This window comes from Lissotriton helveticus, chromosome 9, assembly GCF_964261635.1.
Source record: "Lissotriton helveticus chromosome 9, aLisHel1.1, whole genome shotgun sequence".
NCBI classification, from domain to species: domain Eukaryota; kingdom Metazoa; phylum Chordata; class Amphibia; order Caudata; family Salamandridae; genus Lissotriton; species Lissotriton helveticus.
The window spans coordinates 574,649,962-574,673,049 of record NC_136070.1 but is presented as its reverse complement, the minus strand read 5'-3'; the positions used below and the strand labels follow the sequence as shown (position 1 = coordinate 574,673,049).

General features: G+C 45.5%; 1 protein-coding gene across 5 annotated transcripts in view; it reads left to right on the top strand.

Annotated features, from left to right (window-relative positions):
- Positions 1 to 23,088, top strand: part of LOC144781595 (uncharacterized) — a 483,894-nt gene that overhangs the window by 46,533 nt on the left and 414,273 nt on the right. Inside the window, exon 1 of one of the 5 annotated variants that reach the window (XM_078660511.1) lies at positions 7,932 to 8,251. The exons of the other annotated variants lie outside the window; for them this stretch is intronic. The gene's annotated coding sequence lies outside the window, so the exon portion shown is untranslated. Of the gene's footprint in view, positions 1 to 7,931; positions 8,252 to 23,088 lie in introns of those variants that run through there. 5 annotated transcript variants of the gene reach the window in all.

Here is a 23,088-nt window from a genome sequence, read left to right as displayed (position 1 = left end):
CAGTTTCTCTTTTAGTTTCTTTGCTTTGGAATCTATTTCATCACTGCAATACCTTGCATATCTCAAAATTTCACCCAATGGTTTGTTTTGCCAACAAATTAAATGTTGCTGAATCATCAAACAAATATCAGGTCTTAACCCCAAAACAAACTTCGATACAAACTGTCCTATATCCTTGGGATCCATTACATCTAATCCACTGTATTGTCTGAACGTTTTCAACAATCGCTCATAATACTCATGAACTGTCTCTTTGGGTTCCTGTCTCTTTTCGGTCTATTTTTACCCAATCTATATCTTGTGGTGGCACCTTCTCTTTCAGCCAAGTCATCACCCTTTCATATTTTAACATTACACTTTCTGACGGTCCATTAGTAAGAGCATTCCTTTCTGGTTCTGCAGTTGGCCATTCGACACTAACCTTGCATGCTATCCACAAGTCTCCTGGGACCACAATGTCGAATAAGGTGTTCAAATCAATCCACAATACTTTTGAAATCTTGACAAACCTCTCTACCTGCTTGTACCACTCTACGGGATTTTCCCTTAACTTCGGAAATGAGTTGGTAAATGCAGCTAAATCTCCCCTACTCCAGGGCACGTGTACATAACTCCCATTCGCTATTTCTCGCAAAGGGAATGCCTCCATCTGCATTAACCTTCCCTCCGGAGACATCGCATTCACGCTCCGCCTGACAGTTCCCCTTTTGGACCATCTCTCTTCCCATTTGTCCAGATCCCTCCATGCCCTTATTCCTGTGATCAGTTCCCTTATGTGTGTTTTTAATCCAGTTGTCCTCCTCTCATCTAGGTCCTGATCTGAATAATGCAACCTATGGTTACCCTGCAATGTCTTTGTTCTGGACAAATCTACCATATACTTTTCTGCCAGTTCAGATAGTTTCTCATGAGTTGCCCTCGCCTTCCGAGTAATATCCTTTGCTATGAACAGCAGCTCATCTTGTTCGTACATGTCAATCCTTTCTAAAGGCAACACACCCTCTATTATATCGTCCAGGTCAGATCTTAAGCTGGTCACATCGAGTCTTTTGGCTTTTATCACAGCTTTCAGTATGCTATCTCTAGAGAGTCCATTTACATCTCTCCCATCACAGCTCTGAGTCCTACGTCTGGGCTCAGGCGTGTTATGGGGAGTCCTCCCATGCTCCCATCTCTCCAGGTCCCATGCAGTTCCATCCTCTCTGGGTGTATAGTGAAATACTTTTCTATTTCCCATAGTCCCACATTTCTCATTCTGCCTGGTTTCTCTAGGTGCATGGTAAGACATTCCATGATTCCCCGTGCCTTCGCAATTCGCCTGTGACCTCTGATCACTCGACGCATGGCAAGATCCTTCTCGGTTCCCCATGTTCCCACGATTCCACTGCTGTATGTTATCATCAGGTGCGTGGAGAGTGCACTTAAACCTGTCCCTGTACTCTTGTGTCCTTTGTTCTCCCTCACTTTGAATGAGACGAGACATCCCTCTACACTCCGTACTTCTGCCTTTTTGCTCCTGCCCATTTCCACCGTCAATATGACGTGTAACTCCTCTACTCTCTTGACTTTTACCGTCCCACTCCTGACTGCTTTCGCTAGCCCCGCAGTGAGATAATGTCCCTTTTCCTCGACTTCCCCATTCAGCTTCTGCTCTTGACCTGTTGCTTGGTGCTTCTGTGGACCTATCCCATTCCCTCAAGTCAGTCCTCAACTCTTTATAGGATTTCGGCCGTGGTCCCCTCAGGTCCATCGGTCCTCTCTGACCCCCCTGCTCTGTTACGGGATCCACTGCTGAATCCAATGGGGTGCTCCACGTTATCGGTCCTGGCAATTGCCTCCAGGCATTTGTCGTGTTATTCCTTTCTTCCATCTCAACTCTTTCTCTTTCTAGCTGTACCCGTTCTTCCTCTCTCCCTTTCTCTGGATGATAAACCGACACTATAGGACCTATGGTAACAGGTACTTGAAGAGCATCTGGCAATCCATAAGGCTCAGCCCTCTCTGTTACTGGCATCTTCTGCACCACAACCCTTCCGACTACACTCTGTACTGGACTATGTTGAGGTGTCCCCTCGCCTTTGGTAGGTACCCAATTCGTTATAGGAAGTGACCTATACCCTTCTATGTCAACCCTATCTTCCCTTGGGAGCTCCGTACTTTCTATCTCCCTATTGTCCGGAGGCGGTCTATCTATCAGCAATCTATTTATCAGGCCATCCTCTGACTCGCTCTCGTCATCCTCTTCTATGGGTCTCTTTTCTCCTGTAACCTCTCTCATTGGGTACAACTTATCCACTTCAATCGTCTGTACCCTCCATTTCTTGGCTTCCGCATCCCATTTGGCATCTTGCACTGCCCTTACTGATCGCCTTACCCTTTCCTGGCGTCTGTTCTGACTCCTGTCGTGCGCCGCCCTAATCCACGCATTAAGGGCCTCAAACTGTGTTGGTCTAGGCAAAGGTCTCAATGAGGACATAACTGCTTTCAGCTGATGCAACACTTCTAGTCTAAACGTTCCGTATTTTGGAAAAGTCAATTCCTCATTCCCCTCTGTAATCTTACTCCAAGTACCAAGCCACAGTATAGTATGCAACCCAACATTCGTTGCCATATAGTGAGCTGGTGTACCCTCTGGCGGTGCCTCTTCCCCGTAATAAGATTCTCTTCTTTTTCTCTTAAAGATCGCTCTCAAACATTTAAAACACTTCATGTTAAAACCTACAAATTTCTATTTTCTCCGCGTTCGTTTACTTCCTGATGACAATCCACCAATCTCAGCGAGGTTCTCGCTAACTGCCCTATCACAGCGCGGCTTCTCGCTGACGTCACACCAACCGCCCTATCACAGCGCGGCTTCTCACTAACCGGCCTATCACAGCGCGGCTTCTCGCTGACGTCACACCAACCGCCGTTTCACAGCGCGGCTTCTCACTAACCGGCCTATCACAGCGCGGCTCTCGCTGACGTCACTCTCCCCCTTCGCAGCAGTTCCCCTCCTTTCTCCGCTCGTCTCTCGGTCATGCATGCGTCCCATTCATACTCTGAAAAATGATTACTTCCGACCAAGCGATCACTTTCCTTGACTGTACGCCCACAGTCTAACTGTAATTGTCACCTTAACTGACGAAATGTCTTTTCGTATACGTCCAGACAATCGCCTTAACTGATAGGTTACTTACACACGGTAACTTTCGACCTGCGTCCGTTACCCACACACTCACTCTTACGTTCCCCCTATCTCGGTCCTGCGGGCGATCAATGGTACCTCATGACCCTCTTTACTCTGGTCGACAACTACTCTGGATGTTCGATACACCCGAACCACTTAAGCTCTTCCCCGAACTTAAGATTTCCCAGTTTACCAGGTTGCGCGCGCTCACAACCCTCTCTCAATCACACTACAGGCATTCAACTCCGCATGACATTACAATACAGATACAACACAAAAACCTCAATCTGTCAACGCATGACCCTTGTTATACTCACTCTCGTCCGACTCTGCTGCTTTTCTCTCGCCGTCAGCACCTTCTTCGGCAGGACATCTCTCGATCTCTAGGGACCTCGGGGTAATCTTAACCTAGTCTAGATCACCTTCCTCAAGAAGGTAACCATCCTCACTCTGCTACCAACTGTTAACGCGGGATTTCTGGTCTATTATTATAGATCTAGATCCCAACTCAGGTCGACTAGACCGTTGGTACCTGTCATGGAGTAAAAGGCAATCCACTACTAGGTCAATCAGTTAAGGACTTACACCACTCCAAAGAACTACCTACTACGAATAAGTTTTAAAAGTTTATTATAAAGCCAAAGTTAACTGGAGATACAAACATCTCAAAATAAGGTTCAAAAGATATACCGGTATCAATACAAACATGAATTTTCTAAATGCTCTTAGTCGGCAAAAGAATATCACCAAAACCAATTCAAGAATCATCAGAGTTGCAAGAATAGACACAAGTTGTAACTTGTGAGTCATTTACAGAAAGGAAAAATTCAGGTTAGACTGTCCCTACACTAGACTAAGTGACATCCCTACTTAGCAGAATCTTAACCTAAAAAGGTGTCAGCCGTGGTGACTTCCAAAGAAGATCACTCACTTCCCTTAGTCTTCGTTGCGAATTGATGTCTCGCAGTTAACCTATCTGCCTACCCATCCGCTCTCCTAGGTTCCTGAGATCATCTGCTCATACTCCACCCAGGGGTGCTGTCCCTAATACAAAAATCACATTTACAATAGAAACGCCCCTTAGAGACTCCCCTCACGTGGTGTCTTTTCTGGCATTTTCCATGCTGATACTCCTCTGGGTCCATCGTTAGCGTGGTGACCTTGCTTCTCAGGCTCTTCTCCGGCAGGACGGTACCCCCCAGGAAATTCCTGAAGCCTCCTCCAGGCCTGTGCCTGGCTCCCTGAACAAAAGTCTATTCATCACTCTCTTGATTGGAACCTCCTCGCACCTGCAAACAGACACTTGTACTGTGGGCCCCAAATTCCGGCCTCCACCGTATCTTCTAAGTCGTAAACCATCGAGCAGGCTCCGCAATTTATGTTTAACATGACCTTCCTTTAACTAGCACATGCAGATCTAAAGAAATGACTTTCTCTATTCAGGCCTATTAGAATTACATGAAACGGGCCTGTGCACTCTGAAAACCTTTAATTTCTTAGTCTAAACAATATTCTAACTTATTACACACAATGGTTATATGAAACACTTCTATAAAACATATATTTCAGTTCTATGATCAATAATACTTTGAATTATAACAACATTAAAATCCACATCGTGAAAGTGTAACAGCATCTTTCGTTTCTCTGTGAACTGCCATGTGGCCTACACATTTCTACGTTTAGCTTTTCACACTGATATATGCATTCTATTTTGATTAAACACTCTTATGTATTTTCACTCTATAAATTCGACACTCTTATGTAATCTTTACTAAACTGATACAACGTGCTTGTAAATCTGGTGCACTTCTATATTTTTTTTCTCAATTTGCGCTCTCTCAGAAGAGATGGGACTCCCAAATTTGGTGTCTCTGAAATCACAATTTAAAAGCACAACTTATGGTGAAGTGGACTTTTCAATTTCAATTCTGAAAATGCCACTTTTAAAAAGTTGAAACCGCTAAAGGGGTTTGGCCCATTGGACAAGAGTCGGGTAGGGCCGTAATACTTATTAAGGACAAACGGGGGTACCTGACTCCTTTCGTATTTTCAGCTTTTATCACTTTATAGCATCTATCAAACAAAAACGTTTTATGTTTGATTTAGGTTATTTATTAAACCATTTTGTTTAAGATTTTTCGTATATATTTTGGCAAAATTTTCAAAAGTAGGAAAAGAAGATCCACATAAATTTCAATAATCGTAAACAAATAATACATGAAACAATTCACAAAATTACATTCATAGACAAAACATTGAAAAATGCAACAATTCATAAAAGAAACATTGTTTTTTTACACCATTTCATTAAACACAAGGCAAGCCTTCTGACTTTCAATTAGGCCAACAATCAAGGCAAGCGTGGGCCTGCATCTCTACATCCCAGAAACAAAGTGTCTCAAGGACTTGTTGGTTTGCCTCCTGTTTTTTGAAGTCTCAGGGATATCAAATACTTATTTCTTCATTCTGCAACTAGCACCTGTAATCTGCTGTGAGTCCTGCTCTGCCAAGTGATGCCAATGCAGTCCTGGGCCCTCGGAAGTGAGTACCAAGTGCTGCAGCCAAGAATATCCATGCATCGCTGACCTTGCGCTGGTCGGAATCAGTGCATTTCCCTCAACACTGACGCATTGCCGCTGCTCACCTAACAGCAGACACTGCATCACTGATTGCGCAATGCATCGGCCCCTGTTTCTGACGCATTTCACACTTTGTGCGGTTTCGGCTCGGCGCCAACGCATTGCTTTTGGCTGCTTGCATGACCTACAGCCCAGCTGTTCACAGGCGATGCATTCCCCTGATGTTTATCACATATTGAGTCTCAACACATCTTCGACTTAGCGCAGCTCGGAAACAAAAATATTTCGTGGGGGGGCTTATTCAATTCGATGGTCGCCAGCCCGCAAAGCTGTGTCAGCCCGGGCTGACACACACGACAGGGGGGCTGAAGCCCCGTGAGCCCAATGGGTGTTGCGCGCCTGCTCTCATCTCACCGAGGTAATCGCCAGGCAGGTCTTAAATCACATGGGCCTTTCTCTTAGTTTTAATTATCAGGGATGCTTGTCACCTCGCCTGGCAGCCTAGTATTGGAAGGCCATTACCTACTGTGGCTTAAGAGGAATAGTTACGATTCAGACAAAGGGTAAAGATATTTGTATATCCCCTTATCCAGGGCTTTAAGTGGGCCGGGTCTTCCAGCAGTTCTTAAAAGCAGGTGCCGAGACGGGTCCCTATCGGGCTTCCCATTTCTGCCCTCACCCTCAGGTTGGAAAAAAATGTTACCTGCTCAAAGACTTTGAGGTAACTTCAAAGAGACTCTTTAGTTCTTTCACAGTCTTATCGTTTCAGACCTGAAGCATTTTCAACATTATATTCAAAAAGCTATAGTCTTTGCGTATTTATCTTATGCAACAAAAAACTACTGACAAAGCCAATAGCCCTGTCTTGTTGTAAGTGCCCCTTTGAGAGCCCCCCCCCAGTTTTTTCCTCCCACTTAAATCCCTGCACTTACCAGTCTTTTTGCCACTCTAGTTATGCTGGATTTGTTTCAGGTTTGTGCCCGCAGAATGAGGCGCTTTAGCACAGCTATGTGGGGCTTCACTGCTCGAATAGTAGTGTTGCACGATGACATCGATGCTGTGAGCTGGCCAAATAATGAAAGAGCAGGCAATGTTGCCGAGACAGGTTTGAGGGAATTTGGCTGAGCATTTTGTGGTCCTCAATAAAGGAACATCAGGCCATGCTACATTGAAGGCGTGTGAGGGAGCCATATTGCTCGAACAGCAGGTAGTACTTTGTGGCAGGGCTCAGGTGCATTGGCAGAGTTCTGGTATCATACAGCTAGCATAGCGTGGGAGGGAGCTATATGTTGAGCCCCGTTGAAGAACAGTGTGCACTGAGACTACCGAATTGTTGACATTCCAGACTTTAAGTTTCACCATAACAGAAGAGCTGTGTACTTTAGAGTTAGAAGTTTCGCTTTGCCAGCACGCGAAGGTTTACACCAGAAGATCCATAACTCGATGCATTATAATTTGACAAAGATTAGCAAGCCCGACATATAGAGCGGTTGCAGTTTTTTTTTATTTTTGTGTGATTTTCTCCAATCTTTCGTTTATAATTTAGAGCCGATATGACTGTTTGCCCTCAGTTGGCGTGGCATAACAAACAGTGATCTAGTAGTCGAGAGCGGTCGTGTTAGATCTGAATTATCTGCTTGCTTCTGAGGCGGTTCCAAGAAGCACACGTTATTTAAGAATTGCCTGGAAAAAAGAATTACGCGGAATCTTGGTGTCCAAAGTTCAGGCATGCAAGCTTATTTTTTTTTCTATTTTTTAAAGCTCGGACTTGGCAAGGGCATCGGTGCGCTTTACATGATGAGCACACCGGTTGCATTACACAAGGTAAGTTAATGTATGCTTTCTTTTTTTTTTTAGACATGGGGAGGTTTAAATGATTAGGGTAGTATCGCCGTATGTTGAACCGGCTCCGCGGTTCCAAAGTTGGCATCTCCAACGCCACATCCTCGGAGTGGATTCAACGGTTGGCTAACAGGTGGTGCTGCAGGTTGGTTTCAGAGACAATGGCAGAGCTGCCTTTATAGACCTCACTCACTGTCCTAATAGGACTGTCCCGCAGGTCAGCGTTAAGGTGCACTGGCTGAGCGGCGCGTGCTTTGTAATGTTTGAGTTAGCCCGCTTTTCAGTGTGCACTCTGCCCCCTCACCCGTGGTTAATGATTGCCGGGCGATATCTCCTTTGAACCGAGGCGTCGTTTGAGGGCCGCGCCCCAGTCTGTGCCGGGGTCAGCTGGGAAACAAGCCCCTGCTGACTGAAGGAAGACGGACGGAGCCAGGGCTTGTCAGGCCCATCAATCACGTCATTTTAAGTGAACGCTTTGGGAGGTGGGCTGGATGGTTATTAAACGCTCTGCCCGTCTGCCGATCCTGCTGAGCTGGTCTCCGTCCGCCGGGCAGAGCCCTGCTCTTAAAGCTCTCATCAGTCACAAGCCGAAGCACCTGTGGACCCAATCGATAATACATCGATCCATTCAAGATGACGGTGCGGGGCGAGCGCTGAGGTAACGTGTAGACTCTTCCGCGACTGAGCGCGGGAAGGAGGTTCGTGGCGACAGGACCGGTGTTTACCTCACGCTTATGTGAAGTTATGAATAGGGTTTGCCTGTTGCGGTCTGTCCATCCAAGTGATGTTTCATGTCCTTCCCTTGGTGGCGATAACATCATTTTCACTCGGCCCCTGTACCTTTTTTTGGGGAGGGGTGGGCTGGGGTGGCGTGGGATGGTATACCACCATTAGCTTTTGACCCAGAATAATACAAATATAAAGTGAGAATGAAGGGATGAAAAATAACCTGAAAGAGACCGATAAAAAGACAGAACGTGTAGAGAGGTGGAGGAAAGAGGCATGAGATGGAATAAAAACTAGGCAGCCGTGGTATTTCGCAACATCAACATTCAGGAGTGACAGTGAGGGGCTCCTAAGAAAAGCTTAAGCCTTTCACTTACATACCTCAACTCACAAGCAATATGTCACCCACCTGCCGGAAAACAAAATGCTTCCAGAGATTGAAATGGAGTCACCTGCTTTTCAACCTTATATCACCCTCCATAAAAATGTTCATTGGCCATTAACTTTATTGGGATCACCCTTTTAAACGCCTGACTTCACTCACATTTTTGATGCAACAGGTTATGCACTTATGCTTAGTACAGTGCTGCATAACAGATCTTAAATGCTTATGCTTTTTAATTGCTCTCGTGTAAAGCTCTCTATGAAACGATTTGGGTGGAGTTAGAGAGGATCTTGCCAGGTAGTGGGGTTGGAGAGTAGGGTGAAACCAATCCTGACAAATACATTTTTCAATGCATAGCAGAAGCTACAGAAATAGTAGATGCCTCTTTATTGAGATAGAAAAACATGATATTTGTGTATTTTTTATATCGCATTGTGTCACAGGGATAGGAATGTGTGGTGTTGCAGATAGGAGGTGTTATCACGCACTTCTGTGGTATTCATTTTTATCAAATTCAGTAGGGAATTGCACAGTACACTCTAATTTCTCTAGCAGGTGTAAAACCTTTGAGCTAATAATTGTTCTACAAGGGCATTTTAATTGTTAAATCATGTGTAACTCTTTAAAGAATTGTGGTTGCAGCATACAGGCCAGCCCACTATGTTTCAAGAACATGGCTGCCCATCTGATCTTTCAACCTCAGAATGAAAACACATGGTCGATATCATGAACGCACACACATTTCACCACATTCTGCCTTCACTTCATTCCTGATGCTTCTCACCTAACAGGGAAAGTACCTATTCCTTTGTGAAGAAGTTCAATACTTTGAATGGGAGAAGGACCAGCGCTTCTCAGTAGCACATTAGGTGCTCGGGCGTAGGGTTAGCGAATAGCTACACTTCTATATTTCCATTTTAAGCACTAGGCACTCCTGTCATACATTCACTGACATTATTCTAACTAAAGTTTATCCAACTGAGATAGCACTCTATTTCTCTACAGTCTCCGATCCCCATATTTCTGTATTCACCTGACCACTATCCATGAGATAGCATGCCTTGACACCTCTACGAGCACTAGCATTCTCTGCAACACGCCTTTTCATGTCCATTTAAAATGTCTTCTTCACCCTCCCCCTGATACTGTCACATCTTCCTCTGCATCTTTCCGAATCCAACCAACCAACCCATAACGTTTCTTCTTCCTACTTTTGACCTAAAGCCAAGACAAACAAATCTTCATCAGAGTATCCTCACTCAGAAGCCTTTCAAGTTCAGAAGCCTTTCAAGTCACTGAATGCCTTAACCGTCCACAACGAAATCCTTCACTACTGTGCACAATTGAATAAGTGTTGTCACAGTACGTGGTTAGGTGTGCCGCTGAGTTGCTGACTCTTTAAGATGGAAGGTGTATCTGCTGTACACTATCCTTATAGCACTCAGGTGCTTTATAAGTTCAACTAACATAACCCATCACAACAGGTTTCACAGAGGTCCTGGATTGGCAGTTTGGGCTGGGCTGTTCCTATCGGAGCAGGACCAAGCATGATTTGTGTATAGCTGGGTCAATTCTTAGGAGCATGTTGGGCGAAAAGCGTTGGACTGGGATGCAGCCCTGAGTAATTACTAGAGACTGAGATTAACTCATACATTCCACCCATCACTTTTTTGTTTACTTAGATGAACATTACAGACATGATCTCAAAAATACAGTTGTATTCTCTTTTATTCATCCATAGATTAGGATATCACCCTGGAATGCAATGTTTTTTTCTCTGATTCTGTGAAAGAAAAAAAAGTCACTCTGAGAAGCTCACTGAAGTCTAATACATGTTAAATGCTAAACTATAGAAAGCAGCAAAGCCCCTTAAGTGTGAAATTACAATTTCATCAGACCAGCAATTTGTTATTGAAGCATTCAACACTAAATTCACTTAATTTCTGACTTTCTTTTATACATTTTTTTAAATAATACAGCAACCAGAAGATAGAACATGTAGTTTAATATGAAATTCATGGTAACTGCTAACAAGCATATGACTAGCTCTTCTCGTGGGAAGAATGCAGGATTTCCCTGCGACATAGATGCAGTGGGGTACGAAAGAAAGCTACTGCTAAATAGGCAGTTTCTCGCTTGTTCTTGCTAACTTCAAAACAAGGCTACACATGCTTGAGCTTACTAAGGTACTGTTATTTCATGTAGGTTCCTCATACTACTCTTGAAGTGATGTATTTGTTCACAGATGCTGAAAGAATTGTTAAGTATGTGTGTACAACATTCTGATAGGATTATAGCACAAAATACCCAACCCCCTTGGCAGTGAGGAAAACTGCAAGGGCTATTAGACTTTGCAGGAAAATGGTCTTCTGGGCTTCTAGCTGGGCAGATATCAGCTTTAAAGAAATGGCTGTGGCGTTGGTGATTTACTTTAGTAATTTAGCATTCTGTCTTGTTTTGCAGATAGGCTTCCTCACATCATAATTTGGAAACAAAATGGAGAAAAATATCAGCCAATTCATGGTGTCTTCAGAGTCATTGAAGGGATACTTGGGAGAGTGTCTGATAGCAAGGACCACATGTCCAGAGTAACGATCCACAGTCCAATCTTTTGGTAACCTGGAAAAAATGAACATCATGGTGCAAAAGAAATGGGCATACGTGTCTTGGAAGTGACGTTTAAGAAACCATTTAGCAGTGGGAAAGGAGTTTTTAAAGGGGACAACATAGTCGGGTATAGTTACTTGGAAAGAGATGTTCACACAACTGCTCATGCTCTGATTAAGCAAGATGAATAGTATCTGACAAGAAATAATCTTTGGTGTGGAGAAAGCTTCCATATCCTGTGTAGATTTCGGGGAGGTGCCAGCACCCTCAAGCAGGTGGTGCCCATAGTAGAACATATCAAGGCAGGATTCGTTCTTGAAGAGGGAACTCGGATCAAAGGCACCACGATATTCTCCTCAGTTGTCAGTGGGCAAGGGAGCAAGTTGAGCAGGAAGAAAGATTTATAATTTGGCAATGTTCCAGCAACACTATGTAGGAGTTGTTCTGGTACATTGACATGCGCAGTGCAGTTTGGCTTTTCATCAGTGCCTGTTCTGTTTCTATGAGGTGTTCCACAAGGAGCCAGAGTATGAGGGCAGTAGACAAGAGTGTGGACAGATCCACAGGGATATCCAATGTGGGAGACTGGTTGTTCTCGGACGGAGGTGATAATGAAAAATAGTGGGTGCCTGGCTGTACGGATGCAGGAAAGTAGCAGTGGAACCACTTTAGGGGATGGACTGATTCCCATCAGGAGCAAATGGTGTAGGCTGGCATTTGAATTCCAGTCTGGTTACAGAAGAGGTAGAGGCAGGACTAGATCCAGCAGTTGGCTGAAGTTTTTGGTGCAGGTGTGTAGATGGGCACTGGTGGGCAGATGTCCGGTGAGGGTGCTGAACACATGCGCTGAGGGGAATGGAACAACGTTGGCAATTCACAGCATTTAACAGCTGTGCTTGTGATGAGTATCATAAGATATGGTCCCCTTCTCCAGGGCAGGAAGGTGGAGATCCCCCCGTGCACTTTGACCAAGAGCCAGTCTAGCGGCAGGAGACTGTGGTAGACCTCTGATGGGCAATCAGGTAAGGCAGCTTAAACCTGAGAGCAGAATTTTAGAGACCGCGAATATTGGAGAACTGCATCAACATTCAATTGCAAGGCTAATTGAGCAACAGAACAGGTGGATTTGAAGATAACATAGGGCGTCCCATAACTACCTACAGTAAAGCATATGGTGGTTTTAATTGGGTCACTGTCATTTTTTTGGATAACATATTCACATGTGGTCTATAATGGCACTAAGCTTTCCCTTTTGAGTCAGGTGATAGGCACAGTGGAAATATTGCTCGATCCCTAAAGCCTCGCAGATCGCCTGAACTACAGCTGAAATGAAGTGTGTTTCTCCGTCACTTGAAAGGTGCTGCAGACTACCGAACTGTGGCATGATCTTCCTTAGTAGGCACTTAGCATCTGCTCTTGCACATGGATATACTTCAACCATCCTAGAAAACAGACACAACATCATAGGCACATAAAAATAAGAAGCACGTTTTGACATGTGGATGAAATCCATCTGTAGATGGATGAAGAGGCCCTTGGAAGGTAGGTGGGCAGCGTAGGTGGTCTTAATTCCAGTGTCAATATTATGAGACTGGCTGATGAAACAAAAGTGGGAATAATATTTGGGCGAGAGAAGGAAAGAAGGGTGCATAATAATGGGTTGCAGCGGCATGAATCATACTGTCCCAACATGGATAGGTCCACGATACAACGATACAACCGTTTGCAGTTGGGGAGCAGGAATTTCCGTGTGACAAGTCTGCTCATGCTGTCTGCTCACACTCCTTCCTGGTCTCTTGTACAATACCTTTTTCCCAGTATTGTTTTTCGACTTGCTCCTGTAACAGAGAAGATCTCCTAAAATGGGGACAGGAAACAAATCGGTCTGTACCAACATACATAGCAGCTTTATTGCTCAAGGATAAAGGAGCTTCCTTGGCGGCAGAAACAGAATGGAAATGTCCCCGAGGAACTACAAAGTGAGAATTTTGGTTGACAGCTAGTTTGATGGCTGAAATCTCAAATGAAAGAAGCTAAGTGTTCAGGTGATTATTTACATTGAAGGCATGTTTTAAGGGGATGCGTATGGAGGTTTAAAACCCCCCTGCATCCAGAGAAGCCCAAAGTCCTGTGCGCTTCCGAAAGCATACTGTGAGTCTCTGAATACAGAGTTTTTCTCAACAAGGATACAAGCTCTGGTGAGGGTAACAAGCTTAGCAATGAGGACAGATCTTACACTGGGTAGGTGGCAGTTCTTGACTGCCTGATATATAGTACATATGGCTTATCCAGCAACAAGATGTGAGATTTAAAGTTGGGCAGCGGACTAGCATGATATGAGACAGAGAGACAATAACACAATCTCGTATCAGGAAAACCTGTAAGTGAAAATGTGTTGGGTCTTGGTGGTGAGGAAGAGAGCAACAACAGAATGAGGAACAGCCTCAATTAAGATAAAATTCAGTGCAGTGTTTTCAGAGGGTATGACAATGTGGACATTGGAGAATGCAGAGCCAAATCATGGAGAGAGTGCTTCTGCTACATGGTCTAAAAGTGAGGCATAGTATGTTATAGGCTTGTTCCTATCACCTTGACACTCCATGGGCAAATTTATCTTGTTTGAGACAATACAGAGTAAGCAGTTTTGTATAATCGGGAGCCCCAAGACGGACTTGGAGACAAGGACTCAGTTTATTTAGATCATTGCAAGGGTTCAGGGGTGTCCTTTTAATATAATTTTGCAAAGGTTTCACCACAGCTGTATACCCATAGATCCACTCTCTATAATACGCAGACATACCCATACAAGATTCTACCTAGGAGACGGTTACAGGATGTTGTAATTTATGAATTGATTCAATTAATTCTGTCTACTGATGGCAGTTTCTCACAGAGATATCATGACCTAAATATCGTACATATGGAAGGAAAAATTGCAGTTTTCTTTCTAAACCTTGTGTCCTTTCCTAGCCAATTGTTCAGGTGTTAGATGGAGTCACCTTTGCATTGGTCTAAAGCATGGGTACTCACAAACATTTTCCCCGGGGTCGCAAAGTTTGGTCTATGGTGTGACAGAGGGCCGCCCTGATGCCAGCAGGGGGTGTAAATTGGGTGTAGGGGAAGCAAAGCATGTATATCTAGTGGCTCTCTTTACAAATTACGGTGTTCCTAAAGTTAAGGGCCTAGTTTCTCCCTTTCTCTAACTGCAATTAACCTTTAAATAAGTGATTGCTGTATTTTTTTTTTCATGTTAGTGCTGCTGAGTCGAGTAAACGGCAGCCCAGTGCTGCTGCTGCCCAGGGGCCGCATGTAAAGGTCAGGAGGGCTGCGTGCGGCCCCAGGGCCGTACTTTGAGTATCACTGGTCTAAAGTAACAGAGGGCAAGGAGAAGAGCATCAAAATATTTGCCCAAGGTGGAATTTCCGGGAAAGACCAGGGTGTCTAAATCCTTCTTTATTATTATTATTATTATGTGAAGGTTTTATATAGCGCAAACAAGTCCCTTGCGGGTATCAGAGTGCTTTACATATCAGATGTAGATAACAAGAGTAGACATAGCAAACAAAGTTATAAGTGAATCAGATATGCAATACTCATAAACGTAAAAGCTCGCAAAAAAGGAAAGAAAACAGTATGGAGCACAAAAACAGAACTGGTAATAAAATAAGTAAAAAGTCAGTAAATTCACGTGAATTTAGCCATGAGGATCGCTTTCACTTCTTTTTAGGGCTTGCGCCTGCATTGCAGTGCGTAGCACTGCTCGCACCGCGAGAGCCCTTTTGTATGGGGTTTTGAAAGCTGACCACACGCTCGTGCGTGTGATCAGCTTTCGCCGTCAGGCATTGGCTTTCGCGTGTTTTTTTTACAAAAAGAGGCGCACGATTGGGCAAGGGTGGGCGCATGTCCCTCCTTTGTAACGCTCCTTTGTAACGCCCATTCCCGACGGTGGCTAGCACGTGCAGCAGCGCACGCTCCCTCCCCCTGCTCTTATGTGGTGCACGCGCACCACTAGTTGCATTTGCAAGAATCCTACATTCCTTGCAGGATTCTTGCACTTTAAATACAGTGACCTTTCCAACTCCTAGTTTTCTATTTTTTCTGTTATTGGGCCCTGAATAGAAACAAAGTACAGCAGACCATCTGCACAATGTAGGGCAGACGTCTGATATACCTACATTGAGGCCCCCAACTCCGGGCTGTCACGGTAGGGTTCCAACGGTAAAGCCGGCGGAGCTCCTGCTGTCGTCTGCCTGACTCTTTAAATAGGGCGAGCAGAGCGTCACTGCAGCAGACAGAGTACCCAGCCACATTTGTCACAGAGCACCCTGCCTTCCACATTATAACTCTAGCCCTGAATCACTTCAGTCAGTGCATCGGGAGACCGAGAACAACACACATTTTACCTCTTTAATGCCGGATTACACCACACAATTGGTGAAAGGTGACTTGTTAGATTCGGCAAAGTATCAGGAGTGCTGTTACATTTCCTAAGCAGCATTCCTATTTACGTTTGGATGTTTTGATTTACACACGTCGTTGATTTAGAAGAGCTGCTGATTATACAGCCTCTAGTGTATTATGCGGCTAAAGCGTCCGAGCCATGATCAGATGGAAGTGGCTCCAATTGCAGAAGCGCATTCTTCAGTGGCTCTGATTTAGAATACAACGCACATTCGAACCATAACACCACTAATGCAGTCATCTGTTAGACAGACATCCAGTAAATCATTGCCTTATTGCATACTAGATGGGCGATAACATGGTTGTGCAGTTCAAGGTTTATGGTGAGCTCTGGACTTCAGATGCTTTTGAGTTTCATTTTCAAACCCATCAAGCCCAGTAACCACGGAATGGAACAAAACAGGGACGCACTGGGACCAGATATGCTGCAATAGAATTAATATAATATATTTAGAAACAATGATATATAGAAGCACAGAGTTATTCATTGAATGGGAGTGATCATTTTTAATAAAAAAAAAGCTTGCACCGCTATAAAACTGTGGGATTTCCAGGGCCCCCCAGACACGCCAGATTAAAAATAGTTCCTTATGCAATGAGTTGTTCCATATATATCAGATTTGAAAAAAGAGAGTTTGCCTACAAGGGATTTTGTTGATCTAATGCTTCTAGAGATATTATTTCAAAGGTATCTCTCAAGGTTACATCCTAAAATAGTGGTGTACAACAGATTTAATCAAAACAGTAAATGTGACATTTCAGAAAAGAAATAAAATCTTGAAGAACAATTGTTTAGTGACACGCAGGGCGAAAATCTTCTTTAAAGTATAAATATATTTAATATATAATCAATAGATCAGGGAATACATGATCAAAAGCAACCAAACATAGTTTGTAAGGTGATGTGAATTAACCTATACAACACCTATGTTGACATCTTTTCATAAATTCCAACAATCAATGTACAAAGAAAAAGATGCTGTAGTTGACGTTTCGGTCTGTGATGGCAAAAAGACCGTCAGACCGTCTTCAGGACAGAAGGTTGATGGTAATCCCTGTATAATACAACATAAATAACAATATTTCAACATTATATACCAAATTAAATTATGATAAAAGAAGGGAATAGAATAGAATAGACACACCCGTGTGTAACAGAAAAAAATGTACCAGAAAAATTGAAAACGTGGGCATGTTAGAGCCTTCACCCAAGAGAATGATTTAAAAAGGATGTAAATCGCTAAGTGATATCTTATTTAACAAAGTAGGACAGATGATTGTTAACGCTTACTCACAGAATGCTCTCTTAATGAATTCTTTCCAAGAGGCTTAAGTTAACCAATCTTTTTTCTTTGGATTCAGGAAAAACTATAGAGTTAAAATAAAGATGCATTATTTAGGCATAATGTTCTTACACGTGGGGTAAATTCATGCTTCTCAGTTATTTTAATATTTTGAAAAAGTTGTTATTGTTTAAGAGACTCTCAATAGGCCATCAAGGTCGATGTATATATGGACCTTTAGGGCGACTTCTAATTTCGTAAGTTTAAATGCTTGGTTTGAGAACATCATATGCTCGAATACTTTAAAACATAATGAGGACTGTAATCTGGCTTGGTTATCAGCTCTGTTGTTGGCCACCAATATCTGACAATATATATATATATATATATATATATATATATATATATATATATATATATATATATATGCAAAGAAACTCCTTCAAGATAAAGAAGAGCAGAGACCCTCGGGGAGACGGTTTGGAGGCTTTTATTGTACATACATGGCGGATGCATTTCTGGCTGATGTATCGCCGTCTTCAGCGCCCAAAGCCTCCACAGGTAAGTATGCACACTAGCCACAGTTCCACCTCTCTTAAAACTTGCTGTTTCAAGTTCGCACCGCCCCCTGTAGTTCAACTCAGCACACCTGTGTAGCTTCCATTGTGTTCTAGGAAACTACATATCCCAGAAACCCCCGTAGAGAGTCCCTGGCGGTTGTTGCTGGGGGGGTGGATTGCTGTTACATACCCCAGTGCGTCCATACGGGAAAATGGCCAGAGTGCGCCCTGGGACACACCAACACCGTGCTGATGCGGTTCCCGGCTTCAATGTCCAAATTAAAACCTCCTCCGTCTCCCCGTGACACCTCCGCCTCTGATTCCAGGAGTCAATGTGACAGGGGCTTTAGAACAGTGTCCGCAGCCCAATGCGAGGTCCGACTGGCCTCGCTACTGACCAACTTCTCCCCTTGGTCTCCGAGGCGGGCTTGAGACAAACCAAATACCTTTGGAAAACGAAGAACTTAACAGTCCACGCCTGTGCAGTCCAAGCCCAAGATGATGAGGCGGGGTCTCTGTAAACGCGCCACAGACAGACGCGTAGATACGTGCAAAGAAACTCCTTCAAGATAAAGAAGAGCAGAGACCCTCGGGGAGACGGTTTGGAGGCTTTTATTGTACATACATGGCGGATGCATTTCTGGCTGATGTATCGCCGTCTTCAGCGCCCAAAGCCTCCACAGGTAAGTATGCACACTAGCCACAGTTCCACCTCTCTTAAAACTTGCTGTTTCAAGTTCGCACCGCCCCCTGTAGTTCAACTCAGCACACCTGTGTAGCTTCCATTGTGTTCTAGGAAACTACATATCCCAGAAACCCCCGTAGAGAGTCCCTGGCGGTTGTTGCTGGGGGGGTGGATTGCTGTTACATACCCCAGTGCGTCCATACGGGAAAATGGCCAGAGTGCGCCCTGGGACACACCAACACCGTGCTGATGCGGTTCCCGGCTTCAATGGCCAAATTAAAACCTCCTCCGTCTCCCCGTGACACCTCCGCCTCTGATTCCAGGAGTCAATGTGACAGGGGCTTTAGAACAGTGTCCGCAGCCCAATGCGAGGTCCGACTGGCCTCGCTACTGACCAACTTCTCCCCTTGGTCTCCGAGGCGGGCTTGAGACAAACCAAATACCTTTGGAAAACGAGGAACTTAACAGTCCACGCCTGTGCAGTCCAAGCCCAAGATGATGAGGCGGGGTCTCTGTAAACGCGCCACAGACAGACGCGTAGATACGTGCAAAGAAACTCCTTCAAGATAAAGAAGAGCAGAGACCCTCGGGGAGACGGTTTGGAGGCTTTTATTGTACATACATGGCGGATGCATTTCTGGCTGATGTATCGCCGTCTTCAGCGCCCAAAGCCTCCACAGGTAAGTATGCACACTAGCCACAGTTCCACCTCTCTTAAAACTTGCTGTTTCAAGTTCGCACCGCCCCCTGTAGTTCAACTCAGCACACCTGTGTAGCTTCCATTGTGTTCTAGGAAACTACATATCCCAGAAACCCCCGTAGAGAGTCCCTGGCGGTTGTTGCTGGGGGGGTGGATTGCTGTTACATACCCCAGTGCGTCCATACGGGAAAATGGCCAGAGTGCGCCCTGGGACACACCAACACCGTGCTGATGCGGTTCCCGGCTTCAATGTCCAAATTAAAACCTCCTCCGTCTCCCCGTGACACCTCCGCCTCTGATTCCAGGAGTCAATGTGACAGGGGCTTTAGAACAGTGTCCGCAGCCCAATGCGAGGTCCGACTGGCCTCGCTACTGACCAACTTCTCCCCTTGGTCTCCGAGGCGGGCTTGAGACAAACCAAATACCTTTGGAAAACGAAGAACTTAACAGTCCACGCCTGTGCAGTCCAAGCCCAAGATGATGAGGCGGGGTCTCTGTAAACGCGCCACAGACAGACGCGTAGATACGTGCAAAGAAACTCCTTCAAGATAAAGAAGAGCAGAGACCCTCGGGGAGACGGTTTGGAGGCTTTTATTGTACATACATGGCGGATGCATTTCTGGCTGATGTATCGCCGTCTTCAGCGCCCAAAGCCTCCACAGGTAAGTATGCACACTAGCCACAGTTCCACCTCTCTTAAAACTTGCTGTTTCAAGTTCGCACCGCCCCCTGTAGTTCAACTCAGCACACCTGTGTAGCTTCCATTGTGTTCTAGGAAACTACATATCCCAGAAACCCCCGTAGAGAGTCCCTGGCGGTTGTTGCTGGGGGGGTGGATTGCTGTTACATACCCCAGTGCGTCCATACGGGAAAATGGCCAGAGTGCGCCCTGGGACACACCAACACCGTGCTGATGCGGTTCCCGGCTTCAATGTCCAAATTAAAACCTCCTCCGTCTCCCCGTGACACCTCCGCCTCTGATTCCAGGAGTCAATGTGACAGGGGCTTTAGAACAGTGTCCGCAGCCCAATGCGAGGTCCGACTGGCCTCGCTACTGACCAACTTCTCCCCTTGGTCTCCGAGGCGGGCTTGAGACAAACCAAATACCTTTGGAAAACGAGGAACTTAACAGTCCACGCCTGTGCAGTCCAAGCCCAAGATGATGAGGCGGGGTCTCTGTAAACGCGCCACAGACAGACGCGTAGATACGTGCAAAGAAACTCCTTCAAGATAAAGAAGAGCAGAGACCCTCGGGGAGACGGTTTGGAGGCTTTTATTGTACATACATGGCGGATGCATTTCTGGCTGATGTATCGCCGTCTTCAGCGCCCAAAGCCTCCACAGGTAAGTATGCACACTAGCCACAGTTCCACCTCTCTTAAAACTTGCTGTTTCAAGTTCGCACCGCCCCCTGTAGTTCAACTCAGCACACCTGTGTAGCTTCCATTGTGTTCTAGGAAACTACATATCCCAGAAACCCCCGTAGAGAGTCCCTGGCGGTTGTTGCTGGGGGGGTGGATTGCTGTTACATACCCCAGTGCGTCCATACGGGAAAATGGCCAGAGTGCGCCCTGGGACACACCAACACCGTGCTGATGCGGTTCCCGGCTTCAATGTCCAAATTAAAACCTCCTCCGTCTCCCCGTGACACCTCCGCCTCTGATTCCAGGAGTCAATGTGACAGGGGCTTTAGAACAGTGTCCGCAGCCCAATGCGAGGTCCGACTGGCCTCGCTACTGACCAACTTCTCCCCTTGGTCTCCGAGGCGGGCTTGAGACAAACCAAATACCTTTGGAAAACGAGGAACTTAACAGTCCACGCCTGTGCAGTCCAAGCCCAAGATGATGAGGCGGGGTCTCTGTAAACGCGCCACAGACAGACGCGTAGATACGTGCAAAGAAACTCCTTCAAGATAAAGAAGAGCAGAGACCCTCGGGGAGACGGTTTGGAGGCTTTTATTGTACATACATGGCGGATGCATTTCTGGCTGATGTATCGCCGTCTTCAGCTCCCAAAGCCTCCACAGGTAAGTATGCACACTAGCCACAGTTCCACCTCTCTTAAAACTTGCTGTTTCAAGTTCGCACCGCCCCCTGTAGTTCAACTCAGCACACCTGTGTAGCTTCCATTGTGTTCTAGGAAACTACATATCCCAGAAACCCCCGTAGAGAGTCCCTGGCGGTTGTTGCTGGGGGGGTGGATTGCTGTTACATACCCCAGTGCGTCCATACGGGAAAATGGCCAGAGTGCGCCCTGGGACACACCAACACCGTGCTGATGCGGTTCCCGGCTTCAATGTCCAAATTAAAACCTCCTCCGTCTCCCCGTGACACCTCCGCCTCTGATTCCAGGAGTCAATGTGACAGGGGCTTTAGAACAGTGTCCGCAGCCCAATGCGAGGTCCGACTGGCCTCGCTACTGACCAACTTCTCCCCTTGGTCTCCGAGGCGGGCTTGAGACAAACCAAATACCTTTGGAAAACGAAGAACTTAACAGTCCACGCCTGTGCAGTCCAAGCCCAAGATGATGAGGCGGGGTCTCTGTAAACGCGCCACAGACAGACGCGTAGATACGTGCAAAGAAAATATATATATATGGACTTTTAGTGCAGCTTTTAATTTCTTGAGTTAAAATACTTGGTTTGGGAACATCATATGCTCAAATACTTTGAAACATAATGAACGTGACCTAGACACTGCAATCTAACTTAGTTATCAGCGCTGTTATTGGCCAACAATCTCTGTTAATGTGTGGCTCGCTATATTGTTGGTTAAAAGCACAAAACACTACAGTAATCTTTGTTCAACGGAAGTCACCTATAGTGAGTAGAGACAAACTCACGTGCATAAAAATGACACAGAGCTCACCTCTCAGAGAGAAAGGTGAGTGCAATGTTATGCACCGTGTAAAGTTCTGGCCCATCACAAACCAACGCTTAGTAAAGACGTTGGTGACGTTAACATAGAATGAAGCTTGCCCTCCTTAGGGATTGCAAAGATCTTAGCTTACTGGGAAAAACGAAACCACAGTGATCACAACGTGTCATATCGTCGTTGGATCTGGCCGGTCAAAATTAAAACCCAAATACCCCTATGAGTGTAAACAAAGATCAAATGCATCTTAGTGCGGGCATTTTTGGTGGTTTTTAAAGAGATTAGGATCGTCCTCTTCAAGAATTGCTAGAGGCTTACCTCCCAAGGAGGAACAGTAACCGCAGTAATCACTACGTGTTGATATCATCGTGAGATATGACCGATCAAAATTCAATCGCAAACAGAGTTCAAAATTGTCTTAATATGGGCATTTATGAAAGTTTTATAAAGATTGCACGACCGAGTGGACGACAGGGAAAGCTCACTGTGGCGGGGTAACAGTGACTGAGTCAGAGAGGTTACTGGTGCGTTTAAGGGAAGGCTTTATTTTTATGAACACTTTTCTTTGCCGGCTTGTAAGTCTTTCTTTGGCGAACGCCGCAGGGTCCGTCTTGACTCTCCTTAGAGGATCCAGAATGAATGGGTTGCTGGTAGTGGCTCAGATAACAGGAGCGCCGTAGCGTCGGGGTCTCCCTCGGTATCCGGAACCCAAAATTAAACAAAGAAACACAAGGATTAGGACGGTCGTCCATACACAGGATCACGAAGGGCCGGAAGTGAGGGAAACCGAGTGCTCAAGTGTCCACACGAATGCGGCGAGGTCTTGTGCTCGGGTGCTCGTGGTGAAGGGGAGGGAAGTAGACTGTACAGGCACTATATACAGAAATATGTATAAGCGGTCTAGTGAGGGTTTTACACGGCAGGATGGCTCCGTCTCCCCACCCAACCCGCTACTTTGCCCCGTACCTGTTCCAGCCACGCTCCTCCCGTGGGAACGTGGCAGGGCAGCTCGAGGTGTCAGTGGCCTCCTGGCTTGTCGAGAACGCCTGTAGTACTCCGCCTCCCGTGCGCCTCGTCTGCTTCTTCCTCCTTGGTCTCTGTTCTCGTCCTTCTTCTCCACTCCAGATCACCTTCTTCCTCCAGGGAAACGCTGTCCGTCCTCTTCCGGGATTCTCCTTCCTTTTACGGTCGAGGCGTGGTGACGTCATCCAGGGG